Source organism: Syngnathus leptorhynchus, chromosome 8, assembly GCF_054491065.1.
Source record: "Syngnathus leptorhynchus isolate UIUO chromosome 8, UIUO_Slep, whole genome shotgun sequence".
Lineage (NCBI taxonomy): Eukaryota > Metazoa > Chordata > Actinopteri > Syngnathiformes > Syngnathidae > Syngnathus > Syngnathus leptorhynchus.
The window spans coordinates 12543760-12560000 of record NC_141202.1 but is presented as its reverse complement, the minus strand read 5'-3'; the positions used below and the strand labels follow the sequence as shown (position 1 = coordinate 12560000).

Sequence of the window (16241 nt, the reverse complement as noted above, 5' to 3'; positions counted from 1 at the left end):
GCATTTTATAGACACAATCGCCCCTGAAACCGTGCCAAGCAACGGCGGTACTTGATGGCTTTCCTTTCACAATCGACGTGGGGGGGGGGTAAAAAAAGGATTTCAGCTCCTGGTATTCCCAGGCGGTCTCCCATTCAAGTACTAACCAGGTCCGACCCTGCTTTAGCTTCCGAGATCGGATGATATCGGGCGTTTTCAGGGCAGTATGGCCGTAAGCCGTCAAACTCACCAAAGTTTTGCATTTTATGGACACAATCGCCCCTGAAACCGTGCCAAGCAACGGCGTTACTTGATGGCTTTCCTTTCACAATCGACGTGGGGTGGTAAAAATAGGCTTTCCGCACCTGGTATTCCCAGGCGGTCTCCCATTCAAGTACTAACCAGGCCCGACCCTGCTTTAGCTTCCGAGATCGGACGAGATCGGGCGTTCTCAGGGTAGTATGGCCGTAAGCCGTCAGATTCACCAAAGTTTTGCATTTTATAGACACAATCGCCCCTGAAACCGTGCCAAGCAATGGCGGTACTTGATGGCTTTCCTTTCACAATCGACGTGGGGGGGGTAAAAATAGGCTTTTAGCACCTGGTAGTCCCAGGCGGTCTCCCATTCAAGGACTAAACAGGCCCGACCCTGCTTCAGCTTCCGAGATCGGGCGTTCTCAGGGTAGTATGGCCGTAAGCCGTCAAACCCACCAAAGTTTTGCATTTTATAGACACAATCGCCCCTGAAACCGTGCCAAGCAACGGCGGTACTTGATGGCTTTCCTTTCACAATCGACGTGGGGGGGTAAAAAAAAGGCTTTCAGCACCTGGTATTCCCAGGCGGTCTCCCATTCAAGTACTAACCAGGCCCGACCCTGCTTTAGCTACCGAGATCGGGCGTTCTCAGGGTAGTTTGGCCGTAAGCCGTCAAACTCACCAAAGTTTTGCATTTTATAGACACAATCACCCCTGAAACCGTGCCAAGCAACGGCGGTACTTGATGGCTTTCCTTTCACAATCGACGTGGGGGGGGTAAAAATAGGCTTTCAGCACCTGGTATTCCCAGGCGGTCTCCCATTCAAGTACTAACCAGGCCCGACACTGCTTCAGCTTCCGAGATCGGACGAGATCGGGCGTTCTCAGGGTAGTATGGCCGTAAGCCGTCAAACGCACCAAAGTTTTGCATTTTATAGACACAATCGCCCCTGAAACCGTGCCAAGCAACGGCGGTACTTGATGGCTTTCCTTTCACAATCGACGTGGGGGGGTAAAAAAAAGGCTTTCAGCACCTGGTATTCCCAGGCGGTCTCCCATTCAAGTACTAACCAGGCCCGACCCTGCTTTAGCTTCCGAGATCGGACGAGATCGGGCGTTCTCAGGGTAGTATGGCCGTAAGGCGTCAGATTCACCAAAGTTTTGCATTTTATAGACACAATCGCCCCTGAAACCGTGCCAAGCAATGGCGGTACTTGATGGCTTTCCTTTCACAATCGACGTGGGGGGGGTAAAAATAGGCTTTTAGCACCTGGTAGTCCCAGGCGGTCTCCCATTCAAGGACTAAACAGGCCCGACCCTGCTTCAGCTTCCGAGATCGGGCGTTCTCAGGGTAGTATGGCCGTAAGCCGTCAAACCCACCAAAGTTTTGCATTTTATAGACACAATCGCCCCTGAAACCGTGCCAAGCAACGGCGGTACTTGATGGCTTTCCTTTCACAATCGACGTGGGGGGGGTAAAAAAAAGGCTTTCAGCACCTGGTATTCCCAGGCGGTCTCCCATTCAAGTACTAACCAGGCCCGACCCTGCTTAAGCTTCCGAGATCGGACGTGATCGGGCGTTCTCAGGGTAGTATGGCCGTAAGCCGTCAAGCTCACCAAAGTTTTGCATTTTATAGACACAATCGCCCCTGAAACCGTGCCAAGCAACGGCGGTACTTGATGGCTTTCCTTTCACAATCGACGTGGGGGGGGGGTGTGTGTGTAAAAAATGGCTTTCAGCACCTGGTATTCCCAGGCGGTCTACCATTCAAGTACTAACCAGGCCCGGCCCTGCTTTAGCTACCGAGATCGGACGAGATCGGGCGTTCTCAGGGTAGTTTGGCCGTAAGCCGTCAAACTCACCAAAGTTTTGCATTTTATAGACACAATCACCCCTGAAACCGTGCAAAGCAACGGCGGTACTTGATGGCTTTCCTTTCACAATCGACGTGGGGGGGGTAAAAATAGGCTTTCAGCACCTGGTATTCCCAGGCGGTCTCCCATTCAAGTACTAACCAGGCCCGACACTGCTTCAGCTTCCGAGATCGGACGAGATCGGGCGTTCTCAGGGTAGTATGGCCGTAAGCCGTCAAACGCAACAAAGTTTTGCATTTTATAGACACAATCGCCCCTGAAACCGTGCCAAGCAACGGCGGTACTTGATGGCTTTCCTTTCACAATCGACGTGGGGGGGTAAAAAAAAGGCTTTCAGCACCTGGTATTCCCAGGCGGTCTCCCATTCAAGTACTAACCAGGCGCGACCCTGCTTAAGCTTCCGAGATCGGACGAGATCGGGCGTTCTCAGGGTAGTATGGCCGTAAGCCGTCAAGCTCACCAAAGTTTTGCATTTTATAGACACAATCGCCCCTGAAACCGTGACAAGCAACGGCGGTACTTGATGGCTTTCCTTTCACAATCGACGTGGGGGGGGGTTAAAAAAGGCTTTCAGCACCTGGTATTCCCAGGCGGTCTCCCATCCAAGTACTAGCCAGGTTTGACCCTGCTTCAGCTTCCGAGATCGGGCGTTCTCAGGGTAGTATGGCCGTAAGCCGTCAAACTCATCAAAGTTGTGCATTTTATAGACACAATCGCCACAATCGCTTTCCTTTCACAATCGACGTGGGGTGGTAAAAATAGGCTTTCAGCACCTGGTATTCCCAGGCGGTCTCCCATTCAAGTACTAACCAGGCCCGACCCTGCTTTAGCTACCGAGATCGGACGAGATTGGGCGTTTTCAGGGTAGTATGGCCGTAAGCCGTCAAACTCTCCAAAGCTTTGCATTTTATAGACACAATCGCCCCTGAAACCGTGCCAAGCAACGGCGGTACTTGATGGCTTTCCTTTCACAATCGACGTGGGGGGGGTAAAAAAAGGCTTTCAGCACCTGGTATTCGCAGGCGGTCTCCCATCCAAGTACTAACCAGGTCCGACCGTGCTTTAACTTCCGAGATCGGACGAGATCGGGCGTTCTCAAGGTCGTATGGCCGTAAGCCGTCAAACCCTCCAAAGTTTTGCATTTTATAGACACAATCGCCCCTGAAACCGTGCCAAGCAACGGCGGTACTTGATGGCTTTCCTTTCACAATCGACGTGGGGGGGTAAAAAAAAGGCTTTCAGCACCTGGTATTCCCAGGCGGTCTCCCATTCAAGTACTAACCAGGCCCGACCTTGCTTAAGCTTCCGAAATCGGACAAGATCGGGCGTTCTCAGGGTAGTATGGCCAGAAGCCGTCAAGCTCACCAAAGTTTTGCATTTTATAGACACAATCGCCCCTGAAACCGCCAAGCAACGGCGGTACTTGATGGCTTTCCTTTCACAATCGACGTGGGGGGGGTAAAAAAAGGCTTTCAGCAACTGGTATTCCCAGAATGTCTCCCATTCAAGAACTAACCAGGCCCGACCCTGCTTTAGCTTCCAAGATCGGACGATATCGGGCGTTTTCAGGGCAGTATGGCCGTAAGCCGTCAAACTCACCAAAGTTTTGCATTTTATAGACACAATCGCCCCTGAAACCGTGCCAAGCAACGGCGTTACTTGATGGCTTTCCTTTCACAATCGACGTGGGGTGGTAAAAATAGGCTTTCCGCACCTGGTATTACCAGGCGGTCTCCCATTCAAGTACTAACCAGGCCCGACCCTGCTTTAGTTTCCGAGATCGGACGAGATCGGGCGTTCTCAGGGTAGTATGGCCGTAAGCCGTCAAACTCACCAAAGTTTAGCATTTTATAGACACAATCGCCCCTGAAACCGTGCCAAGCAATGGCGGTACTTGATGGCTTTCCTTTCACAATCGACGTGGGGGGGGGTAAAAATAGGCTTTCCGCACCTGGTAGTCCCAGGCGGTCTCCCATTCAAGGACTAAACAGGCCCGACCCTGCTTCAGCTTCCGAGATCGGGCGTTCTCAGGGTAGTATGGCCGTAAGCCGACAAACCCACCAACGTTTAGCATTTTATAGACACAATCGCCCCTGAAACCGTGCCAAGCAACGGCGGTACTTGATGGCTTTCCTTTCACAATCGACGTGGGGGGGGTAAAAATATGCTTTCAGCACCTGGTATTCCCAGGCGGTCTCCCATTCAAGTACTAACCAGGCCCGACCCTGCTTTAGCTTCTGAGATCGGACGAGATCGGGCGTTCTCAGGGTAGTATGGCCGTAAGCCGTCAAACCCACCAAAGTTTTGCATTTTATAGACACAATCGCCCCTGAAACCGTGCCAAGCAACGGCGGTACTTGATGGCTTTCCTTTCACAATCGACGTGGGGGGGTAAAAAAAAGGCTTTCAGCACCTGGTATTCCCAGGCGGTCTCCCATTCAAGTACTAACCAGGCCCGACACTGCTTCAGCTTCCGAGATCGGACGAGATCGGGCGTTCTCAGGGTAGTATGGCCGTAAGCCGTCAAACGCACCAAAGTTTTGCATTTTATAGACACAATCGCCCCTGAAACCGTGCCAAGCAACGGCGGTACTTGATGGCTTTCCTTTCACAATCGACGTGGGGGGGTAAAAAAAAGGCTTTCAGCACCTGGTATTCCCAGGCGGTCTCCCATTCAAGTACTAACCAGGCCCGACCCTGCTTTAGCTTCCGAGATCGGACGAGATCGGGCGTTCTCAGGGTAGTATGGCCGTAAGGCGTCAGATTCACCAAAGTTTTGCATTTTATAGACACAATCGCCCCTGAAACCGTGCCAAGCAATGGCGGTACTTGATGGCTTTCCTTTCACAATCGACGTGGGGGGGGTAAAAATAGGCTTTTAGCACCTGGTAGTCCCAGGCGGTCTCCCATTCAAGGACTAAACAGGCCCGACCCTGCTTCAGCTTCCGAGATCGGGCGTTCTCAGGGTAGTATGGCCGTAAGCCGTCAAACCCACCAAAGTTTTGCATTTTATAGACACAATCGCCCCTGAAACCGTGCCAAGCAACGGCGGTACTTGATGGCTTTCCTTTCACAATCGACGTGGGGGGGTAAAAAAAAGGCTTTCAGCACCTGGTATTCCCAGGCGGTCTCCCATTCAAGTACTAACCAGGCCCGACCCTGCTTAAGCTTCCGAGATCGGACGAGATCGGGCGTTCTCAGGGTAGTATGGCCGTAAGCCGTCAAGCTCACCAAAGTTTTGCATTTTATAGACACAATCGCCCCTGAAACCGTGCCAAGCAACGGCGGTACTTGATGGCTTTCCTTTCACAATCGACGTGGGGGGGGGTGTGTGTGTAAAAAATGGCTTTCAGCACCTGGTATTCCCAGGCGGTCTACCATTCAAGTACTAACCAGGCCCGACCCTGCTTTAGCTACCGAGATCGGACGAGATTGGGCGTTTTCAGGGTAGTATGGCCGTAAGCCGTCAAACTCTCCAAAGCTTTGCATTTTATAGACACAATCGCCCCTGAAACCGTGCCAAGCAACGGCGGTACTTGATGGCTTTCCTTTCACAATCGACGTGGGGGGGGTAAAAAAAGGCTTTCAGCACCTGGTATTCGCAGGCGGTCTCCCATCCAAGTACTAACCAGGCCCGACCGTGCTTTAACTTCCGAGATCGGACGAGATCGGGCGTTCTCAAGGTCGTATGGCCGTAAGCCGTCAAACCCTCCAAAGTTTTGCATTTTATAGACACAATCGCCCCTGAAACCGTGCCAAGCAACGGCGGTACTTGATGGCTTTCCTTTCACAATCGACGTGGGGGGGTAAAAAAAAGGCTTTCAGCACCTGGTATTCCCAGGCGGTCTCCCATTCAAGTACTAACCAGGCCCGACCTTGCTTAAGCTTCCGAAATCGGACAAGATCGGGCGTTCTCAGGGTAGTATGGCCAGAAGCCGTCAAGCTCACCAAAGTTTTGCATTTTATAGACACAATCGCCCCTGAAACCGCCAAGCAACGGCGGTACTTGATGGCTTTCCTTTCACAATCGACGTGGGGGGGGTAAAAAAAGGCTTTCAGCAACTGGTATTCCCAGAATGTCTCCCATTCAAGAACTAACCAGGCCCGACCCTGCTTTAGCTTCCAAGATCGGACGATATCGGGCGTTTTCAGGGCAGTATGGCCGTAAGCCGTCAAACTCACCAAAGTTTTGCATTTTATAGACACAATCGCCCCTGAAACCGTGCCAAGCAACGGCGTTACTTGATGGCTTTCCTTTCACAATCGACGTGGGGTGGTAAAAATAGGCTTTCCGCACCTGGTATTACCAGGCGGTCTCCCATTCAAGTACTAACCAGGCCCGACCCTGCTTTAGTTTCCGAGATCGGACGAGATCGGGCATTCTCAGGGTAGTATGGCCGTAAGCCGTCAAACTCACCAAAGTTTAGCATTTTATAGACACAATCGCCCCTGAAACCGTGCCAAGCAATGGCGGTACTTGATGGCTTTCCTTTCACAATCGACGTGGGGGGGGGTAAAAATAGGCTTTCCGCACCTGGTAGTCCCAGGCGGTCTCCCATTCAAGGACTAAACAGGCCCGACCCTGCTTCAGCTTCCGAGATCGGGCGTTCTCAGGGTAGTATGGCCGTAAGCCGACAAACCCACCAACGTTTAGCATTTTATAGACACAATCGCCCCTGAAACCGTGCCAAGCAACGGCGGTACTTGATGGCTTTCCTTTCACAATCGACGTGGGGGGGGTAAAAATATGCTTTCAGCACCTGGTATTCCCAGGCGGTCTCCCATTCAAGTACTAACCAGGCCCGACCCTGCTTTAGCTTCTGAGATCGGACGAGATCGGGCGTTCTCAGGGTAGTATGGCCGTAAGCCGTCAAACTCACCAACGTTTTGCATTTTATAGACACAATCGCCCCTGAAACCGTGCCAAGCAACGGCGGTACTTGATGGCTTTCCTTTCACAATCAACGTGGGGGGGGGGGGGGGGTGTAAAAAATGGCTTTCAGCACCTGGTATTCCCAGGCGGTCTCCCATTCAAATACTAACCAGGCCCGGCCCTGCTTTAGCTACCGAGATCGGACGAGATCGGGCGTTCTCAGGGTAGTTTGGCCGTAAGCCGTCAAACTCACCAAAGTTTTGCATTTTATAGACACAATCACCCCTGAAACCGTGCCAAGCAACGGCGGTACTTGATGGCTTTCCTTTCACAATCGACGTGGGGGGGGTAAAAATAGGCTTTCAGCACCTGGTATTCCCAGGCGGTCTCCCATTCAAGTACTAACCAGGCCCGACCCTGCTTTAGCTTCCGAGATCGGACGAGATCGGGCGTTCTCAGGGTAGTATGGCCGTAAGCCGTCAAACCCACCAAAGTTTTGCATTTTATAGACACAATCGCCCCTGAAACCGTGCCAAGCAACGGCGGTACTTGATGGCTTTCCTTTCACAATCGACGTGGGGGGGTAAAAAATAGGCTTTCAGCACCTGGTATTCCAAGGCGGTCTCCCATTCAAGTACTAACCAGGCCCGACCCTGCTTAAGCTTCCGAGATCGGACGAGAACGGGCGTTCTCAGGGTAGTATGGCCGTAAGCCGTCAAGCTCACCAAAGTTTTGCATTTTATAGACACAATCGCCCCTGAAACCGTGCCAAGCAACGGCGGTACTTGATGGCTTTCCTTTCACAATCGACGTGGGGGGGTAAAAAAAAGGCTTTCAGCACCTGGTATTCCCAGGCGGTCTCCCATTCAAGTACTAACCAGGCCCGACCTTGCTTAAGCTTCCGAAATCGGACAAGATCGGGCGTTCTCAGGGTAGTATGGCCAGAAGCCGTCAAGCTCACCAAAGTTTTGCATTTTATAGACACAATCGCCCCTGAAACCGCCAAGCAACGGCGGTACTTGATGGCTTTCCTTTCACAATCGACGTGGGGGGGGTAAAAAAAGGCTTTCAGCAACTGGTATTCCCAGAATGTCTCCCATTCAAGAACTAACCAGGCCCGACCCTGCTTTAGCTTCCAAGATCGGACGATATCGGGCGTTTTCAGGGCAGTATGGCCGTAAGCCGTCAAACTCACCAAAGTTTTGCATTTTATAGACACAATCGCCCCTGAAACCGTGCCAAGCAACGGCGTTACTTGATGGCTTTCCTTTCACAATCGACGTGGGGTGGTAAAAATAGGCTTTCCGCACCTGGTATTACCAGGCGGTCTCCCATTCAAGTACTAACCAGGCCCGACCCTGCTTTAGTTTCCGAGATCGGACGAGATCGGGCGTTCTCAGGGTAGTATGGCCGTAAGCCGTCAAACTCACCAAAGTTTAGCATTTTATAGACACAATCGCCCCTGAAACCGTGCCAAGCAATGGCGGTACTTGATGGCTTTCCTTTCACAATCGACGTGGGGGGGGGTAAAAATAGGCTTTCCGCACCTGGTAGTCCCAGGCGGTCTCCCATTCAAGGACTAAACAGGCCCGACCCTGCTTCAGCTTCCGAGATCGGGCGTTCTCAGGGTAGTATGGCCGTAAGCCGACAAACCCACCAACGTTTAGCATTTTATAGACACAATCGCCCCTGAAACCGTGCCAAGCAACGGCGGTACTTGATGGCTTTCCTTTCACAATCGACGTGGGGGGGGTAAAAATATGCTTTCAGCACCTGGTATTCCCAGGCGGTCTCCCATTCAAGTACTAACCAGGCCCGACCCTGCTTTAGCTTCTGAGATCGGACGAGATCGGGCGTTCTCAGGGTAGTATGGCCGTAAGCCGTCAAACCCACCAAAGTTTTGCATTTTATAGACACAATCGCCCCTGAAACCGTGCCAAGCAACGGCGGTACTTGATGGCTTTCCTTTCACAATCGACGTGGGGGGGTAAAAAAAAGGCTTTCAGCACCTGGTATTCCCAGGCGGTCTCCCATTCAAGTACTAACCAGGCCCGACACTGCTTCAGCTTCCGAGATCGGACGAGATCGGGCGTTCTCAGGGTAGTATGGCCGTAAGCCGTCAAACGCACCAAAGTTTTGCATTTTATAGACACAATCGCCCCTGAAACCGTGCCAAGCAACGGCGGTACTTGATGGCTTTCCTTTCACAATCGACGTGGGGGGGTAAAAAAAAGGCTTTCAGCACCTGGTATTCCCAGGCGGTCTCCCATTCAAGTACTAACCAGGCCCGACCCTGCTTTAGCTTCCGAGATCGGACGAGATCGGGCGTTCTCAGGGTAGTATGGCCGTAAGGCGTCAGATTCACCAAAGTTTTGCATTTTATAGACACAATCGCCCCTGAAACCGTGCCAAGCAATGGCGGTACTTGATGGCTTTCCTTTCACAATCGACGTGGGGGGGGTAAAAATAGGCTTTTAGCACCTGGTAGTCCCAGGCGGTCTCCCATTCAAGGACTAAACAGGCCCGACCCTGCTTCAGCTTCCGAGATCGGGCGTTCTCAGGGTAGTATGGCCGTAAGCCGTCAAACCCACCAAAGTTTTGCATTTTATAGACACAATCGCCCCTGAAACCGTGCCAAGCAACGGCGGTACTTGATGGCTTTCCTTTCACAATCGACGTGGGGGGGTAAAAAAAAGGCTTTCAGCACCTGGTATTCCCAGGCGGTCTCCCATTCAAGTACTAACCAGGCCCGACCCTGCTTAAGCTTCCGAGATCGGACGAGATCGGGCGTTCTCAGGGTAGTATGGCCGTAAGCCGTCAAGCTCACCAAAGTTTTGCATTTTATAGACACAATCGCCCCTGAAACCGTGCCAAGCAACGGCGGTACTTGATGGCTTTCCTTTCACAATCGACGTGGGGGGGGGGTGTGTGTGTAAAAAATGGCTTTCAGCACCTGGTATTCCCAGGCGGTCTACCATTCAAGTACTAACCAGGCCCGGCCCTGCTTTAGCTACCGAGATCGGACGAGATCGGGCGTTCTCAGGGTAGTTTGGCCGTAAGCCGTCAAACTCACCAAAGTTTTGCATTTTATAGACACAATCACCCCTGAAACCGTGCAAAGCAACGGCGGTACTTGATGGCTTTCCTTTCACAATCGACGTGGGGGGGGTAAAAATAGGCTTTCAGCACCTGGTATTCCCAGGCGGTCTCCCATTCAAGTACTAACCAGGCCCGACACTGCTTCAGCTTCCGAGATCGGGCGTTCTCAGGGTAGTATGGCCGTAAGCCGTCAAACGTACCAAAGTTTTGCATTTTATAGACACAATCGCCCCTGAAACCGTGCCAAGCAACGGCGGTACTTGATGGCTTTCCTTTCACAATCGACGTGGGGGGGTAAAAAAAAGGCTTTCAGCACCTGGTATTCCCAGGCGGTCTCCCATTCAAGTACTAACCAGGCGCGACCCTGCTTAAGCTTCCGAGATCGGACGAGATTGGGCGTTCTCAGGGTAGTATGGCCGTAAGCCGTCAAGCTCACCAAAGTTTTGCATTTTATAGACACAATCGCCCCTGAAACCGTGACAAGCAACGGCGGTACTTGATGGCTTTCCTTTCACAATCGACGTGGGGGGGGGTTAAAAAAGGCTTTCAGCACCTGGTATTCCCAGGCGGTCTCCCATCCAAGTACTAGCCAGGTTTGACCCTGCTTCAGCTTCCGAGATCGGGCGTTCTCAGGGTAGTATGGCCGTAAGCCGTCAAACTCATCAAAGTTGTGCATTTTATAGACACAATCGCCACAATCGCTTTCCTTTCACAATCGACGTGGGGTGGTAAAAATAGGCTTTCAGCACCTGGTATTCCCAGGCGGTCTCCCATTCAAGTACTAACCAGGCCCGACCCTGCTTTAGCTACCGAGATCGGACGAGATTGGGCGTTTTCAGGGTAGTATGGCCGTAAGCCGTCAAACTCTCCAAAGCTTTGCATTTTATAGACACAATCGCCCCTGAAACCGTGCCAAGCAACGGCGGTACTTGATGGCTTTCCTTTCACAATCGACGTGGGGGGGGTAAAAAAAGGCTTTCAGCACCTGGTATTCGCAGGCGGTCTCCCATCCAAGTACTAACCAGGCCCGACCGTGCTTTAACTTCCGAGATCGGACGAGATCGGGCGTTCTCAAGGTCGTATGGCCGTAAGCCGTCAAACCCTCCAAAGTTTTGCATTTTATAGACACAATCGCCCCTGAAACCGTGCCAAGCAACGGCGGTACTTGATGGCTTTCCTTTCACAATCGACGTGGGGGGGTAAAAAAAAGGCTTTCAGCACCTGGTATTCCCAGGCGGTCTCCCATTCAAGTACTAACCAGGCCCGACCTTGCTTAAGCTTCCGAAATCGGACAAGATCGGGCGTTCTCAGGGTAGTATGGCCAGAAGCCGTCAAGCTCACCAAAGTTTTGCATTTTATAGACACAATCGCCCCTGAAACCGCCAAGCAACGGCGGTACTTGATGGCTTTCCTTTCACAATCGACGTGGGGGGGGTAAAAAAAGGCTTTCAGCAACTGGTATTCCCAGAATGTCTCCCATTCAAGAACTAACCAGGCCCGACCCTGCTTTAGCTTCCAAGATCGGACGATATCGGGCGTTTTCAGGGCAGTATGGCCGTAAGCCGTCAAACTCACCAAAGTTTTGCATTTTATAGACACAATCGCCCCTGAAACCGTGCCAAGCAACGGCGTTACTTGATGGCTTTCCTTTCACAATCGACGTGGGGTGGTAAAAATAGGCTTTCCGCACCTGGTATTACCAGGCGGTCTCCCATTCAAGTACTAACCAGGCCCGACCCTGCTTTAGTTTCCGAGATCGGACGAGATCGGGCATTCTCAGGGTAGTATGGCCGTAAGCCGTCAAACTCACCAAAGTTTAGCATTTTATAGACACAATCGCCCCTGAAACCGTGCCAAGCAATGGCGGTACTTGATGGCTTTCCTTTCACAATCGACGTGGGGGGGGGTAAAAATAGGCTTTCCGCACCTGGTAGTCCCAGGCGGTCTCCCATTCAAGGACTAAACAGGCCCGACCCTGCTTCAGCTTCCGAGATCGGGCGTTCTCAGGGTAGTATGGCCGTAAGCCGACAAACCCACCAACGTTTAGCATTTTATAGACACAATCGCCCCTGAAACCGTGCCAAGCAACGGCGGTACTTGATGGCTTTCCTTTCACAATCGACGTGGGGGGGGTAAAAATATGCTTTCAGCACCTGGTATTCCCAGGCGGTCTCCCATTCAAGTACTCACCAGGCCCGACCCTGCTTTAGCTTCTGAGATCGGACGAGATCGGGCGTTCTCAGGGTAGTATGGCCGTAAGCCGTCAAACTCACCAACGTTTTGCATTTTATAGACACAATCGCCCCTGAAACCGTGCCAAGCAACGGCGGTACTTGATGGCTTTCCTTTCACAATCAACGTGGGGGGGGGGGGGTGTAAAAAATGGCTTTCAGCACCTGGTATTCCCAGGCGGTCTCCCATTCAAATACTAACCAGGCCCGGCCCTGCTTTAGCTACCGAGATCGGACGAGATCGGGCGTTCTCAGGGTAGTTTGGCCGTAAGCCGTCAAACTCACCAAAGTTTTGCATTTTATAGACACAATCACCCCTGAAACCGTGCCAAGCAACGGCGGTACTTGATGGCTTTCCTTTCACAATCGACGTGGGGGGGGTAAAAATAGGCTTTCAGCACCTGGTATTCCCAGGCGGTCTCCCATTCAAGTACTAACCAGGCCCGACCCTGCTTTAGCTTCCGAGATCGGACGAGATCGGGCGTTCTCAGGGTAGTATGGCCGTAAGCCGTCAAACCCACCAAAGTTTTGCATTTTATAGACACAATCGCCCCTGAAACTGTGCCAAGCAACGGCGGTACTTGATGGCTTTCCTTTCACAATCGACGTGGGGGGGTAAAAAATAGGCTTTCAGCACCTGGTATTCCAAGGCGGTCTCCCATTCAAGTACTAACCAGGCCCGACCCTGCTTAAGCTTCCGAGATCAGACGAGAACGGGCGTTCTCAGGGTAGTATGGCCGTAAGCCGTCAAGCTCACCAAAGTTTTGCATTTTATAGACACAATCGCCCCTGAAACCGTGCCAAGCAACGGCGGTACTTGATGGCTTTCCTTTCACAATCGACGTGGGGGGGGGGGGTAAAAAAAGGCTTTCAGCACCTGGTATTCGCAGGCGGTCTCCCATCCAATTACTAACCAGGCTCGACCCTGCTTTAACTTCCGAGATCGGACGAGATCGGGCGTTCTCAAGGTAGTATGGCCGTAAGCCATCAAACCCACCAAAGTTTTGCATTTTATAGACACAATCGCCCCTGAAACCGTGCCAAGCAACGGCGGTACTTGATGGCTTTCCTTTCACAATCGACGTGGGGGGGTAAAAAAAAGGCTTTCAGCACCTGGTATTCCCAGGCGGTCTCCCATTCAAGTACTAACCAGGCCCGACCCTGCTTAAGCTTCCGAGATCGAACGAGATCGGGCGTTCTCAGGGTAGTATGGCCATAAGCCGTCAAGCTCACCAAAGTTTTGCATTTTATAGACACAATCGCCCCTGAAACCGTGCCAAGCAACGGCGGTACTTGATGGCTTTCCTTTCACAATCAACGTGGGGGGGGGGGTAAAAAAAGGCTTTCAGCACCTGGTATTCCCAGGCGGTCTCCCATTCAAGTACTAACCAGGCCCGACCCTGCTTTAGCTTCCGAGATCGGACGAGATCGGGCGTTCTCAGGGTAGTTTGGCCGTAAGCCGTCAAACTCACCAAAGTTTTGCATTTTATAGACACAATCACCCCTGAAACCGTGCCAAGCAACGGCGGTACTTGATGGCTTTCCTTTCACAATCGACGTGGGGGGGGTAAAAATAGGCTTTCAGCACCTGGTATTCCCAGGCGGTCTCCCATTCAAGTACTAAGCAGGCCCGACCCTGCTTTAGCTTCCGAGATCGGACGAAATCGGGCGTTCTCAGGGTAGTATGGCCGTAAGCCGACAAACCCACCAAAGTTTTGCATTTTATAGACACAATCGCCCCTGAAACCGTGCCAAGCAACGGCGGTACTTGATGGCTTTCCTTTCACAATCGACGTGGGGGGGTAAAAAAAAGGCTTTCAGCACCTGGTATTCCCAGGCGGTCTCCCATTCAAGTACTAACTTGGCCCGACCCTGCTTTAGCTTCCGAGATCGGACGAGATCGGGCGTTCTCAAGGTAGTATGGCCGTAAGCCGTCAAACCCACCAAAGTTTTGCATTTTATAGACACAATCGCCCCTGAAACCGTGCGAAGCAACGGCGGTACTTGATGGCTTTCCTTTCACAATCGACGTGGGGGGTTAAAAAAAAGGCTTTCAGCACCTGGTATTCCCAGGCGGTCTCCCATTCAAGTACTAACCAGGCCCGACCCTGCTTAAGCTTCCGAGATCGGACGAGATCGGGCGTTCTCAGGGTAGTATAGCTGTAAGCCGTCAAGCTCACCAAAGTTTTGCATTTTATAGACACAATCGCCCCTGAAACCGTGCCAAGCAACGGCGGTACTTGATGGCTTTCCTTTCACAATCGACGTGGGGGGGGGGTAAAAAAAGGCTTTCAGCTCCTGGTATTCCCAGGCGGTCTCCCATTCAAGTACTAACCAGGCCCGACCCTGCATTAGCTTCCGAGATCGGATGATATCGGGCGTTTTCAGGGCAGTATGGCCGTAAGCCGTCAAACTCACCAAAGTTTTGCATTTTATGGACACAATCGCCCCTGAAACCGTGCCAAGCAATGGCGTTACTTGATGGCTTTCCTTTCACAATCGACGTGGGGTGGTATAAATGGGCTTTCCGCACCTGGTATTGCCAGGCGGTCTCCCATTCAAGTACTAACCAGGCCCGACCCTGCTTTAGCTTCCGAGATCGGACGAGATCGGGCGTTCTCAGGGTAGTATGGCCGTAAGCCGTCAGGGTCACCAAAGTTTTGCATTTTATAGACACAATCGCCCCTGAAACCGTGCCAAGCAACGGCGGTACTTGATGGCTTTCCTTTCACAATCGACGTGGGGGGGGTAAAAAAAGGCTTTCAGCAACTGGTATTCCCAGGCATTCTCCCATTCAAGTAGTAACCAGGCCCGACACTGCTTTAGCTTCCGAGATCAGACGATATCGGGCGTTCTCAGGGCAGTATGGCCGTAAGCCGTCAAACTCACCAAAGTTTTGCATTTTATAGACACAATCGCCTCTGAAACCGTGCCAAGCAACGGTGGTACTTGATGGCTTTCCTTTCACAATCGACGTGGGGTGGTAAAAATAGGCTTTCAGCACCTGGTATTCCCAGGCGGTCTCCCATCCAAGTACTGACCAGGCCCGACCCTGCTTAAGCTTCCGAGATCGAACGAGATCGGGCGTTCTCAGGGTAGTATGGCCGTAAGCCGTCAAACTCACCAAAGTTTTGCATTTTATAGACACAATCGCCCCTGAAACCGTGCCAAGCAACGGCGGTACTTGATGGCTTTCTTTTCACAATCAACGTGGGGGGGGGGTAAAAAAAGGCTTTCAGCACCTGGTATTCCCAGGCGGTCTCCCATTCAAGTACTAACCAGGCCCGACCCTGATTTAGCTTCCGAGATCGGACGAGATCGGGCGTTCTCAGGGTAGTATGGCCGTAAGCCGTCAGGTTCACCAAAGTTTTGCATTTTATAGACACAATCGCCCCTGAAACCGTGCCAAGCAACGGCGGTACTTGATGGCTTTCCTTTCACAATCGACGTGGGGGGGGTAAAAAAAGGCTTTCAGCAACTGGTATTCCCAGGCATTCTCCCATTCAAGTAGTAACCAGGCCCGACACTGCTTTAGCTTCCGAGATCAGACGATATCGGGCGTTCTCAGGGTAGTATGGCCGTAAGCCGTCAAACTCACCAAAGTTTTGCATTTTATAGACACAATCGCCTCTGAAACCGTGCCAAGCAACGGTGGTACTTGATGGCTTTCCTTTCACAATCGACGTGGGGTGGTAAAAATAGGCTTTCAGCACCTGGTATTCCCAGGCGGTCTCCCATCCAAGTACTGACCAGGCCCGACCCTGCTTTAAATTCCGAGATCGGACGAGATCGGGTGTTCTCAGGGTAGTATGGCCGTAAGCCGTCAAACTCACCAAAGTTTTGCATTTTATAGACACAATCGCCCTGAAACCGTGCCAAGCAATGGCGGTACTTGATGGCTTTCCTCTCACAATCGACGTGGGGGGGGG

The 16241-nt window shown here is 52.0% G+C and overlaps 4 non-coding genes and 49 pseudogenes across 4 annotated transcripts; all 53 read right to left on the bottom strand.

Annotated features, from left to right (window-relative positions):
• Positions 1 to 97: 97 nt before the first annotated feature.
• Positions 98 to 217, bottom strand: LOC147053440 (5S ribosomal RNA; annotated as a pseudogene).
• A 115-nt stretch (positions 218 to 332) lies between these two features.
• Positions 333 to 452, bottom strand: LOC147053439 (5S ribosomal RNA; annotated as a pseudogene).
• Positions 453 to 794: 342 nt separating this feature from the next.
• LOC147053438 (5S ribosomal RNA) lies at positions 795 to 904 on the bottom strand (annotated as a pseudogene).
• A 116-nt stretch (positions 905 to 1020) lies between these two features.
• On the bottom strand, positions 1021 to 1140 carry LOC147053437 (5S ribosomal RNA; annotated as a pseudogene).
• Positions 1141 to 1256: 116 nt separating this feature from the next.
• LOC147053436 (5S ribosomal RNA) lies at positions 1257 to 1376 on the bottom strand (annotated as a pseudogene).
• Positions 1377 to 1719: 343 nt separating this feature from the next.
• LOC147053435 (5S ribosomal RNA) lies at positions 1720 to 1839 on the bottom strand (annotated as a pseudogene).
• A 126-nt stretch (positions 1840 to 1965) lies between these two features.
• On the bottom strand, positions 1966 to 2085 carry LOC147053434 (5S ribosomal RNA; annotated as a pseudogene).
• Positions 2086 to 2201: 116 nt separating this feature from the next.
• On the bottom strand, positions 2202 to 2321 carry LOC147053433 (5S ribosomal RNA; annotated as a pseudogene).
• A 116-nt stretch (positions 2322 to 2437) lies between these two features.
• On the bottom strand, positions 2438 to 2557 carry LOC147053432 (5S ribosomal RNA; annotated as a pseudogene).
• A 313-nt stretch (positions 2558 to 2870) lies between these two features.
• On the bottom strand, positions 2871 to 2990 carry LOC147053431 (5S ribosomal RNA; annotated as a pseudogene).
• A 116-nt stretch (positions 2991 to 3106) lies between these two features.
• Positions 3107 to 3226, bottom strand: LOC147053430 (5S ribosomal RNA; annotated as a pseudogene).
• A 116-nt stretch (positions 3227 to 3342) lies between these two features.
• LOC147053429 (5S ribosomal RNA) lies at positions 3343 to 3462 on the bottom strand (annotated as a pseudogene).
• A 349-nt stretch (positions 3463 to 3811) lies between these two features.
• LOC147053428 (5S ribosomal RNA) lies at positions 3812 to 3931 on the bottom strand (annotated as a pseudogene).
• Positions 3932 to 4274: 343 nt separating this feature from the next.
• Positions 4275 to 4394, bottom strand: LOC147053427 (5S ribosomal RNA; annotated as a pseudogene).
• A 116-nt stretch (positions 4395 to 4510) lies between these two features.
• Positions 4511 to 4630, bottom strand: LOC147053426 (5S ribosomal RNA; annotated as a pseudogene).
• A 116-nt stretch (positions 4631 to 4746) lies between these two features.
• LOC147053425 (5S ribosomal RNA) lies at positions 4747 to 4866 on the bottom strand (annotated as a pseudogene).
• Positions 4867 to 5208: 342 nt separating this feature from the next.
• Positions 5209 to 5328, bottom strand: LOC147053424 (5S ribosomal RNA). The gene has a single exon (XR_015067074.1). It is a non-coding gene; the product is annotated as a 5S ribosomal RNA (ribosomal RNA).
• A 125-nt stretch (positions 5329 to 5453) lies between these two features.
• LOC147053423 (5S ribosomal RNA) lies at positions 5454 to 5573 on the bottom strand (annotated as a pseudogene).
• Positions 5574 to 5689: 116 nt separating this feature from the next.
• Positions 5690 to 5809, bottom strand: LOC147053422 (5S ribosomal RNA; annotated as a pseudogene).
• Positions 5810 to 5925: 116 nt separating this feature from the next.
• LOC147053421 (5S ribosomal RNA) lies at positions 5926 to 6045 on the bottom strand (annotated as a pseudogene).
• Positions 6046 to 6394: 349 nt separating this feature from the next.
• Positions 6395 to 6514, bottom strand: LOC147053420 (5S ribosomal RNA; annotated as a pseudogene).
• Positions 6515 to 6857: 343 nt separating this feature from the next.
• LOC147053419 (5S ribosomal RNA) lies at positions 6858 to 6977 on the bottom strand (annotated as a pseudogene).
• Positions 6978 to 7103: 126 nt separating this feature from the next.
• Positions 7104 to 7223, bottom strand: LOC147053418 (5S ribosomal RNA; annotated as a pseudogene).
• A 116-nt stretch (positions 7224 to 7339) lies between these two features.
• Positions 7340 to 7459, bottom strand: LOC147053417 (5S ribosomal RNA). The gene has a single exon (XR_015067152.1). It is a non-coding gene; the product is annotated as a 5S ribosomal RNA (ribosomal RNA).
• A 116-nt stretch (positions 7460 to 7575) lies between these two features.
• Positions 7576 to 7695, bottom strand: LOC147053416 (5S ribosomal RNA; annotated as a pseudogene).
• Positions 7696 to 7811: 116 nt separating this feature from the next.
• LOC147053415 (5S ribosomal RNA) lies at positions 7812 to 7931 on the bottom strand (annotated as a pseudogene).
• Positions 7932 to 8280: 349 nt separating this feature from the next.
• Positions 8281 to 8400, bottom strand: LOC147053414 (5S ribosomal RNA; annotated as a pseudogene).
• Positions 8401 to 8743: 343 nt separating this feature from the next.
• LOC147053413 (5S ribosomal RNA) lies at positions 8744 to 8863 on the bottom strand (annotated as a pseudogene).
• Positions 8864 to 8979: 116 nt separating this feature from the next.
• Positions 8980 to 9099, bottom strand: LOC147053412 (5S ribosomal RNA; annotated as a pseudogene).
• A 116-nt stretch (positions 9100 to 9215) lies between these two features.
• Positions 9216 to 9335, bottom strand: LOC147053411 (5S ribosomal RNA; annotated as a pseudogene).
• Positions 9336 to 9677: 342 nt separating this feature from the next.
• Positions 9678 to 9797, bottom strand: LOC147053410 (5S ribosomal RNA). Its single transcript, XR_015067073.1, has one exon. It is a non-coding gene; the product is annotated as a 5S ribosomal RNA (ribosomal RNA).
• A 126-nt stretch (positions 9798 to 9923) lies between these two features.
• Positions 9924 to 10043, bottom strand: LOC147053409 (5S ribosomal RNA; annotated as a pseudogene).
• Positions 10044 to 10159: 116 nt separating this feature from the next.
• Positions 10160 to 10269, bottom strand: LOC147053408 (5S ribosomal RNA; annotated as a pseudogene).
• A 116-nt stretch (positions 10270 to 10385) lies between these two features.
• On the bottom strand, positions 10386 to 10505 carry LOC147053407 (5S ribosomal RNA; annotated as a pseudogene).
• A 313-nt stretch (positions 10506 to 10818) lies between these two features.
• On the bottom strand, positions 10819 to 10938 carry LOC147053406 (5S ribosomal RNA; annotated as a pseudogene).
• A 116-nt stretch (positions 10939 to 11054) lies between these two features.
• LOC147053405 (5S ribosomal RNA) lies at positions 11055 to 11174 on the bottom strand (annotated as a pseudogene).
• Positions 11175 to 11290: 116 nt separating this feature from the next.
• LOC147053404 (5S ribosomal RNA) lies at positions 11291 to 11410 on the bottom strand (annotated as a pseudogene).
• A 349-nt stretch (positions 11411 to 11759) lies between these two features.
• LOC147053403 (5S ribosomal RNA) lies at positions 11760 to 11879 on the bottom strand (annotated as a pseudogene).
• Positions 11880 to 12222: 343 nt separating this feature from the next.
• LOC147053402 (5S ribosomal RNA) lies at positions 12223 to 12342 on the bottom strand (annotated as a pseudogene).
• Positions 12343 to 12465: 123 nt separating this feature from the next.
• Positions 12466 to 12585, bottom strand: LOC147053401 (5S ribosomal RNA; annotated as a pseudogene).
• Positions 12586 to 12701: 116 nt separating this feature from the next.
• On the bottom strand, positions 12702 to 12821 carry LOC147053400 (5S ribosomal RNA). The gene has a single exon (XR_015067151.1). It is a non-coding gene; the product is annotated as a 5S ribosomal RNA (ribosomal RNA).
• A 116-nt stretch (positions 12822 to 12937) lies between these two features.
• LOC147053399 (5S ribosomal RNA) lies at positions 12938 to 13057 on the bottom strand (annotated as a pseudogene).
• A 120-nt stretch (positions 13058 to 13177) lies between these two features.
• Positions 13178 to 13297, bottom strand: LOC147053398 (5S ribosomal RNA; annotated as a pseudogene).
• A 116-nt stretch (positions 13298 to 13413) lies between these two features.
• Positions 13414 to 13533, bottom strand: LOC147053397 (5S ribosomal RNA; annotated as a pseudogene).
• A 119-nt stretch (positions 13534 to 13652) lies between these two features.
• LOC147053396 (5S ribosomal RNA) lies at positions 13653 to 13772 on the bottom strand (annotated as a pseudogene).
• A 116-nt stretch (positions 13773 to 13888) lies between these two features.
• Positions 13889 to 14008, bottom strand: LOC147053395 (5S ribosomal RNA; annotated as a pseudogene).
• Positions 14009 to 14124: 116 nt separating this feature from the next.
• LOC147053394 (5S ribosomal RNA) lies at positions 14125 to 14244 on the bottom strand (annotated as a pseudogene).
• A 116-nt stretch (positions 14245 to 14360) lies between these two features.
• On the bottom strand, positions 14361 to 14480 carry LOC147053393 (5S ribosomal RNA; annotated as a pseudogene).
• Positions 14481 to 14598: 118 nt separating this feature from the next.
• LOC147053392 (5S ribosomal RNA) lies at positions 14599 to 14718 on the bottom strand (annotated as a pseudogene).
• A 115-nt stretch (positions 14719 to 14833) lies between these two features.
• Positions 14834 to 14953, bottom strand: LOC147053391 (5S ribosomal RNA; annotated as a pseudogene).
• Positions 14954 to 15304: 351 nt separating this feature from the next.
• On the bottom strand, positions 15305 to 15424 carry LOC147053390 (5S ribosomal RNA; annotated as a pseudogene).
• Positions 15425 to 15542: 118 nt separating this feature from the next.
• Positions 15543 to 15662, bottom strand: LOC147053389 (5S ribosomal RNA; annotated as a pseudogene).
• A 351-nt stretch (positions 15663 to 16013) lies between these two features.
• LOC147053388 (5S ribosomal RNA) lies at positions 16014 to 16133 on the bottom strand (annotated as a pseudogene).
• Between the last annotated feature and the right edge of the window lie 108 nt (positions 16134 to 16241).